Source organism: Dasypus novemcinctus, chromosome X (genome assembly GCF_030445035.2).
Source record: "Dasypus novemcinctus isolate mDasNov1 chromosome X, mDasNov1.1.hap2, whole genome shotgun sequence".
Lineage (NCBI taxonomy): Eukaryota > Metazoa > Chordata > Mammalia > Cingulata > Dasypodidae > Dasypus > Dasypus novemcinctus.
This window is the reverse complement of record NC_080704.1, coordinates 57,028,722-57,037,847: the sequence shown is the minus strand read 5'-3', so window position 1 is coordinate 57,037,847 and position 9,126 is coordinate 57,028,722.

The window sequence follows — 9,126 nt, the reverse complement described above, 5'->3', positions numbered from 1 at the left end:
TATCATAAACTTAACCAAATGGTGATTCCAAATGCAGCTGCTGTTCCAGATGTGGTATCATTACCTGAGCAAATCAACACATCTCCTAGTAACTGGTATGCAGCTATTGATCTGGCAAATGCTTTTTCTTGATACCTGTTTGTAAAGACCACCAGAAACAGTTGGCTTTCAGCTGGAAAGGTCAGCAACACACCTTCACTGTCCTACCTCAGGGGTATGTCAGCTCTCCAGCCCTATGTCATAATCTAGTCCACAGGGAACTTGATCACCTTTCCTTCCACAAGACGTCATACTGATCCATGATATTGATGATACCATGCTGATTGGACCTAGTGAGCAAGAAGTAGCAACTACTGGGAAGTTGATGTGGCTCAACTGATAAAGCGTCTGCCTACCATATGGAGGGTCCAGAGTTCGGTACCCAGAGCCTCCTGACCCATGTGGAGAGCTGGCCCACAAGCAGTGCTGCCGCATGCAAGGAGTGCCATCCCACAGAGGGCACCCCCATATAGGGGTGCCCCATGTGCAAGGAGTGTGTCCCGCAAGAAGAGCCACCCCACATGAAAAAAGCGCAGCCCACCCAGGAGTGGCGTTGCACACACGGAGAGCTGATGCAGCAAGATGATGCAACAAAAAAGAGACGGTTTCCTGGTGCCGCCTGACAGTGCAAGCAGACACAGAAGAACACAGCAAATGGACACAGAGAGCAGACAATGGGGGGGAAGGGGAGAGAAATAAAATAAATCTTTAAAAAAAAAAAAAGAAGTAGCAACTACTCTAGGCATTTGCATGTCAGAGGGTGGGAGATAATCCAACAAAATTCAGAGGCCTTCCACTTTGGTGAAATTCCTAAACGTCCAGGGGTATGTGGCATGTTGAGATATCCTTTCTAAGGTGGAGGGTAAGCTGTTGCTTCTGGTCCCTTCTACAACCAAAAAAAAAAAAAGGTGGCACAAAGCCTAGTTGGTCTCTATGGAGTTTGGAGACAACATATTCATCATTTGGGTATGCTACTCCTGCCCATTTACCAAGTGACCTGAAAAACTGCTAGTTTTGAGTGCAGAGCAGAACAAGAGGTCCAGTCTACTGTGAAAGCTGCTCTGCTACTTGGGCCACATTATCCAGCAGATACAATGGTACTGGAAGTTTCAGTGGCAAATAGAGATGCTGTCTGGAGCCTTTGGTAGGTCCCTATAGGAGAACCACAGTGCAGACCCTTAGGATTTTGGGGCAAAGCCCTGCCATCCTCTGCAGATAACTACTCCCCTTTTGAGAAACAGCTTTGGGCTGCTACTGGGCCTTGGTAGAGAGCAAAGGCTTAACCATAGGCCACCAAGTTACCATGAGACCTGAGGTGCCTATCATGAGCTGGGTATTGTCTGACCCACCAAACCATAAAGTTGGGCGTGCACAGCAGCACTCCATCACCAAATGGAAGTGGCATATATGAGATCAGACTCCAGTGGGCCCTGAAGGGACAAGTAAGTTACATGAGGAAGTGGCCCAAATACCCATAGCCCCTACTCCTGCCACATTACCTTCTCTTTCCCAGCCCACAGCTTCTTGGGGAGTTCTCTACAATCAGTTGACTGAGGAAGGGAAAACTTAGGCCTGATTTACAGGTGATTCTGTGCCATATACAGATACGACCTGAAAGTGGGCAGCTGCAGCACTGCAACCCCTTTCTGGAACATCCCTGAAGGACAGTGGTGAAGGGAAATCCTCCCAGTGGGCAGAACATGGAGCAGTGCACCTGGTTGTGCATTTTGCCTGGAAGGAGAAATGGCCAAAGGTGAATTTTATACTGAATCTTGGGCTGTGGCTAATGGTCTGACAGGATTGTCAGGGAATTAGAAGGAACATGATTGGAAAATTGGTGACAAAGAAGTCTGGAAGCAGGAGAAGCAGTTATTTAATTTTTTTACTAAAAATTTTTTTTTTCAAAGCAAATGGTTTAATGAGTTGCTCAGAGAATTGTCTGTCTCCAGCAGCTGCTGCCAACCCCCACTGCCCCCAGCACTCTCGGTTTGGCTGTGGTGAGCTGGCTGCCCAGGGGCAAAAGATATGGAGTCTAAAGAGTAGGCTGGGGTCAAAGAAGCTTCTGGAGAAACGCTGTGAGGGCTGGGCTCCTCGGAGTGTGGCTGGAGGGGAGTGGGGTTGGTCCTCAGGCTGGCCCCTCTTCAGGCATTCCTAGCAAAGGCACCAGGGCTTCGAGGGGCGGGGGCGTCCCAGCAGGCACAGGGTGGGTGCACTCGGGCTTGTGCAGGTCGCTGGCACTCAAGAAAGCTTTGGGGCAGTGGGGACAGGTGTAGAGGCGCACGGAGCTGTGGGTGCAGCTGTGCTCGCGCAGCCCGGCCTGGTCTGAGAAGCTCTTGCCGCACTGGATGCAGGAAAAGGGCGGGAGCTCCGGGTGTGAGCGCTTGTGCCGCTGCAGCAACGTCGGCATGGAGAAGGTCTCTGCACTCGGGGTTCGCAAACTGTGGGGGCTTCTCGTCCGCCTCCTCCCTTGCCAAGTCGCTGGCCCTGGCCAAGGGACCGGGGGCGGGGAAGCACTTATTTAAACGTTTCTGAATGGTGGAAAACCTTGAAGATATTTATGTCACATGTGAATGCTCACCAAAGGGTGACTTGAGCCGAGTAGGATTTTAATAATCTAGAGGCTAGGATGATCTGTTCTGTGGATACCTGTTGGCCTCTTTAAAGATTTATTTTATTTATTTCTCCCCACCCCCATTTGTCTGTTCTCTGCGTCTATTTACTGCGTGTTCTTCTTATTTGTCCGCTTCTGTTTTTGTCAGCAGCACAGGAATCTGTGTTTCTTTTTGTTGCGTCATCTTGTTGTGTTAGCTCTCTGTGTGTGCGGTGCCATTCCTGGGCAGGCTGCACTTTCTTTCGCGCTGGGCGGCTCTCCTTACGGGGCTCACTCCTTGCGCGTGGGGCTCCCGTACGCGGGGGACACCCCTACGTGGCAGGGCACTCCTTGCACGCATCAACACTGCACGTGGGCCAGCTCCACATGGGTCAAGGAGGCCCAGGGTTTGAACCGTGGACCTTCCATGTGGTAGACAGATGCCCTATCCCCTGGGCCAAGTCTACTTCCCTGTTGGCCTCTTTCTCCAGCCACTCCTGTCATGGACTAAGGGGTCATAAACAAGGTGGTCATGATGGTAGGGATGGAAGTTACATATGGGCTCGACAACAAGGGCTTCCACTCACCAAGGCCGACTTGGCTACAGCCACTACTGAGTGCCCAATCTTCCAGAAGCAGAGTCCCTGACATGGCACCATTCCCCAAGGTGATCAGCCTGCTACCTCGTGGCAGGTTGATTACGTTGGAATAATTCCATCATGGAAGAGGCAGCAGTTTGTTCTAATTGGAATAGACATGTACTCTGGATATGGATTTACTTTTCCTGAATGTAATACATCTGCCAAAACTATTATCCTGTGGACTTGCAGAATGCCTCATCCACTGTCATGGTATTCCACACAGCATTGCCTCTGACCGAGGAACCCACTTCACAGCAAATGAATCACCAGAATGGGCACATGCCTATGGAATTCACTGGTCTTACCATTTTCCCCATTATCCTGAAGCAGCTGGATTGATAGAACAGTGGAATGGCGTTTTGTTGTTTTTGTTTTTTTAGGTATTGTATTGCGGGCTGGGTATTGAACCCAGGACCTCATATGTGGGAAACTAGCACTCAACCACTGAATCACATTGGCTTCCCTGAGTTAGTTTTTTTCCTTTGTTTGCTTGTTGTTTGTTTTTGTTTTTTCAGGAGGTACCGGTAACCGAACCCAGGACCTCCCATGTGGGAATCAGGCACTCAACCACTTGAACCACATTCGCTCCCCTGGAATGGCCTTTTGAAGACTTGATTATGGTGCCAAATGGGTGCCAATACCTTGCAGAGTTTTGGCAGTGTTCTCCAGGAGGCTGTGTATGCTCTAAATCATCATCCACTCTATGGTGCTATTTCTACCATAGCCAGGATTCACAGGTCTAGGAATCAAGAGGAATATGGGAGTGACACCAGTCACTACTTATCCTTAGTGATCCACTAGAAAAAAAATTGCTTCTTGTCACTTCAACTTTAAACTATGCTAGTCTAGAGTCCTTAATTCCTCAAGGAGAAATGTTCCACAGACACAACAATGATTCCACTGAACTGGAACTTAAACAGCTACCTGGCAACTCTGGGCTCCTCATGCCTCTGAATCAAGAGACAAAGAAGGGAATTACTGTACTGCTGGGTGTGATTGGTTCTGATTATCAAGGGGAAATAGAACTACTACTTCTACACAGTGGAGGTAAAGAAGAGTTTGCCTGGAATATAGGAGATCCCCTCTGGCATCTCTTAGTACTACCATGCTCTGTGATTAAAGTCAATGGAAAACTGCAACTACTCACTCCAGGCAGGACTACTAATGACCTAGAAGCTTCAGGAATAAAGGTTTGGGTGACTCTACCAGGTAAAGAAACATGACCAAGTGAGGTGCTTGCTGAGGGTAAAGAGAATATGGAAAGCTTTTACGTCGGAACTTGAAAGTTGGTGGCTAGCATATATATAGGCACCATGGCAGTATCTATCAATGCTATGCCGAAGCCGTTGTGTGGAGATACTAAGATGAAAAACAAAGTTGCAGAATGTGGAAGAATATTTGATGAAAATTAGTAAAGATGTGACGTTTTTGAAAGCATCCTTGAGGTTGATTGAAGTCTAATGAGGATATTGATGTTCCTAAATAGCAGCCTCGGGAAACGGACTTGGCCCAGTGGTTAGGGCGTCCGTACTACCATATGGGAGGTCCGCGGTTCAAGCCCCGGGCCTCCTTGACCCGTGTGGAGCTGGCCCATGTGCAGTGCTGATGCGCGCAGAGTGCCGTGCCACGCAGGGGTGTCCCCCGCGTGGGGGAGCCCCACGCGCAAGGAGTGCGCCCGTGAGGAAAGCCGCCCAGCGTGAAAAGAAAGAGCAGCCTGCCCAGGAATGGCGCCGCCCACACTTCCCATGCCGCTGACGACAACAGAAGCGGACAAAGAAACAAGACGCAGCAAATAGACACCAAGAACAGACAACCAGGGGAGGGGGGGGAAATTAAATAAATAAATCTTTAAAAATAAATAAATAAATAAATAAATAGCAGCCTCATTTTGAATGAGGCATAGTTGTCTTTTGAGAGGCCAGTTGGCTGTGAAGTTCCGTCCTGAGGGCTCATGCCATGAGGTTAATTTTGAAAAACTGGTGATGAAAATCAACCAGAATAATCCCTTCATTCTACAGACATGGAAAGAAAATATACACACGTGATCTGTTTTTATTAAGACATTGACTTTTTATTTTATAAATGGATAATGAAACAACATTATGCAGATTAATATGTAGATAAAATTCAAACCTTTTCTGTTAACACTACCCTAGAGTCACAAGCTATTAATTTGCTAAAGGTGAGAACCTAGTAAATATAATGCCACTTTAAAATTCTAGTTGGAATAAATTTGAGACATGTGTGAAAAAAAAGAATATGGAAAGTGTAGTGGAAGTAGGTCGTTATAAATATAAACTACAACCGTGGGACCAGTCAACAGAAACAAGGACTGCAATGGTTATGAATATTTCTTCCTTGTTTTGTTATGAATGTGTTTGTATATGTAGAAAGCAAATACCTTTGTTTTCTTCCCTATCTTATCCCCTTATCATATAACATAAGTTACATTAACTTTATGTTATAGTATTTGTTACAGGATATCAAGTTTAAGAGTGAATATTACCCAGTGTGGTGGGTTGAAGCTGTATGTACCCCCAGAAAAAATGTGTTTTAAAATCCAATCCATTCCTGTGGGGGTGTCAACCCATTGTAAGTAGGACCCTTTGATGAGGTCATTCAATTACCTTATGGCCCATTCCAATCAGAATGGGCCTTAATAGCCTTAATAGTATTACTGGAGACCTTTATAAGTGGAATGAAATTCAGACAGAGAAACAAAGTCACAGAGGGAGAAGCCAGAAGCTGAACATAGAGCGAATCTGGAAGAGAAGGGAGATACCTGGAGATGCCACCATGTGCTTTGCCATGTGACAAAGTAAGAACCAAGGATGGCTGGCAGCCAACCCCAGAACACCAGTCTGTGAGAAGAAAGCATCACCTTGATTTGGACTTTCTTTTAGACTTGAAACCACGAGCAAATAAATTCCCATTGTTTAACCTGACCCATTTCATTTTATTTGCTTGAACAGCCCAGGAAACTAAAACATCCAAGGACTTGCACCCTCTTCTGGAGAAAGAGTGCATTTCCAGTTGTATTCAGGACAGTTGAATTACATGGCAAAAGTATGACTCTTATTGTTTTTATTTAGAGATTAAGTACAGTTTAAGGAGATTTGTGTGGATACCAAATTCACACGGTGGACTGTGATGGTTAAATTCATGTGTCAACTTGGCTAGGTTAGGGTGTTCACTTGTTTAGTCAAGCCAGCACTGGCTGATTATTACTGTGAGGATATTTCGTGCTTGTGAATAATCAGTCAGTTGATTGCTGTGAATCTGTGAATGATTACATCTACAATCAACAGAGGAAAATGCCTTCAGCAATCAGAGATGTCTCATCCAATCAGTTGAAAACCTTAAAGGGAAAACTGATGATTTCAGTAGTCAGAAAGAGGAATTTCTATCTCTACCTCAGCCAGCCAGCTTCTCCTGGGGAATTCATCAAAACCTTCATTGGAGTTGCCAGCTTGCAGCCTGTCCTATGGAGTTAGGACTTGCCAATCCCCACAGTCATGTGAGCCAAATGCTACAATAAATCTCATAATATACATCCCATTGGTCCTGTTTCCCTGGAGAACTCCTTCTAATACAGGCAGGTCTAAATCAGTTTCAGAAACAATAAGTGAGAACACAGGAGGACATAGGCTTCAAAATATTATGACATGCTACAAAGGCATGCTACAACGTGGACGAACCTTGAAGACAACATGTTGTGAGAAATAAGGCAAACAAAGGGACAGATATTGTATGATTTCAGTTACATGAAGTAACTAGAAAAGGCAAAAAAAAAATTTTTTTAGAAAATGCAATTTTATAGAGACAATAAGTAGATTACCAGCGGCTGCAATGGGAAGTTAATGCTTAATGGATACAGAGTTTCTATTTGGGGCGATGGGGAAGTTTTGGTAATGGATAGTGGTGATGGTAGGACACCATTGTGAGTGTAATTATACTGCTGAATTGTATACTTGAAAGTGGTTAAAATGTGAAATGTTATGTGATATTCATGTTACCACCATACATTTTTTAAAAAAAGAGTGTAGTTTGTAAAGCTTTGGAAATGTATAGAAATGGTTAAAGCATATCATGATGTTTGTAACTAGCAGTGCTATTGTGTGGGTATGATGGTGGTTGAAAGCAAAAGTTTAAGGACATGTATATTACTAGGAGGAAAGCTAAAAATAACATGGGACTGTATAATATAATAAAACCTCATTTAAAACATGAATATTGATGATATTGCATTTATAAGACTATTTTTTACAAAATAGAAATACAAATATACTAGAGAGAAGGAAATAGCAGCCATGTACAGCAGGGGAAGCATAGAGAGATTGAGAGGTGATGAGTTTGTTTTTTTTGTATTAATATTATTGGAATAATGAAAGTGCTCTAAGAATGATTGAAGTAATGAATGCACAAATATGTGATTACACTGAATACCATTGATTGTACACTTTGGATGGATACTGCTTTATTCATATGTATCAATAAAATTGATTTGTTAAGAAAAAATCTGCTTTTAAAAAATAATAAATAGGAAGCAGATGTGGCTGAAGTGATTGAGCTCCCACCTACCAAATGGGAGGTCCCAGGTTTGGTTCCTGGTGCCTCCTGGAGAAGACGAGCAAAACAGCCATCGTGCCAGGCACATTGAGCTGACACAACAAGATGACACAATAAGGAGACACAAAGACGAAAGACAATGAGAGAGATAACAAACCAGGGAGTGGAGGTGGTTCAAGTGATTGGGTGTCTTGCTCCCACATGAGAGATCCCAGGTTTGGTTCCTGGTGCCTCTAAAGAGAAGACTAGCACACAGTGAATGGACACAGAAAGCAGACAGAAAGTGCAAAAAACAAAGGGGGTGGGAATAAATAAATAAAATAAATTTTTAAAAATAGTAATAATAGGGAAGCGGATTTGGCTCAACTGATAGAGCATCCACCTACCATATGGGAGGTCTAGGGTTCAAACCCAGGGCCTCCTGACCCATATGGTGAGCTGTACCATACGCAGGGCTGATGTGTGCAAGGAGGAGTGCCCTGCCATGCAGGGCTGTACCCCCATGTAGGGGAGCCCACGTGCAAGGAGTGCACCCTGCAAGGAGAGCCGCCCCATGCGAAAAAAGTGCAGCCTGCCCATGAATGGGGCTGCACACGCAGAGAGCTGATGCAGCAAGATGACGCAACAAAAAGAGACACAGATTCCCGGAGCCGCTGACAAGAATGCAAACAGACACAAAAGGACACACAGTGAATGGACACAGAGCAAATAATGGGGGGTGGAGAGGAAGGGGAGAGAAATTAAAAAAAAAAAAAGAAATCTTTAAAAAAATAAATAAATGCAAGAAGAGCCAGAACTAGCAGCTATGAACACAGGGGACACATAGAGAGATTTGGAGGTGATGAAATTTTGTGGTCTGGTTTTTATTATTATTGTTATTATTGATAATGAAAATGCTTTAATAATGATTGACGTGCTGAATGCATGACTATGAGATTATACCAAATACCATTTGATTGTACACTTTGGATGAATTGTATACTTTGTTAATATTAATGTTTATCAATAAAATTGATTTGTTTAAAAAAAAGTAGTCCTGGGGCAAAACAAATGACTAATAAAAAAGAAATGGTTTATAAATAAATAAACTTTTTTCCAAAGAGGAAATACGAAAGGCAAAAAATATTCCATATCACTAGCGATTAGGGAAATGCAAATCACAACTGCAATGAGACGGCGGACTTGGCCCAGTGGTTAGGGCGTCCGTCTACCACATGGGAGGTCTGTGGTTCAAACCCCGGGCCTCCTTGACCCGTGTGGAGCTGGCCCATGCGCAGTGCTGATGCG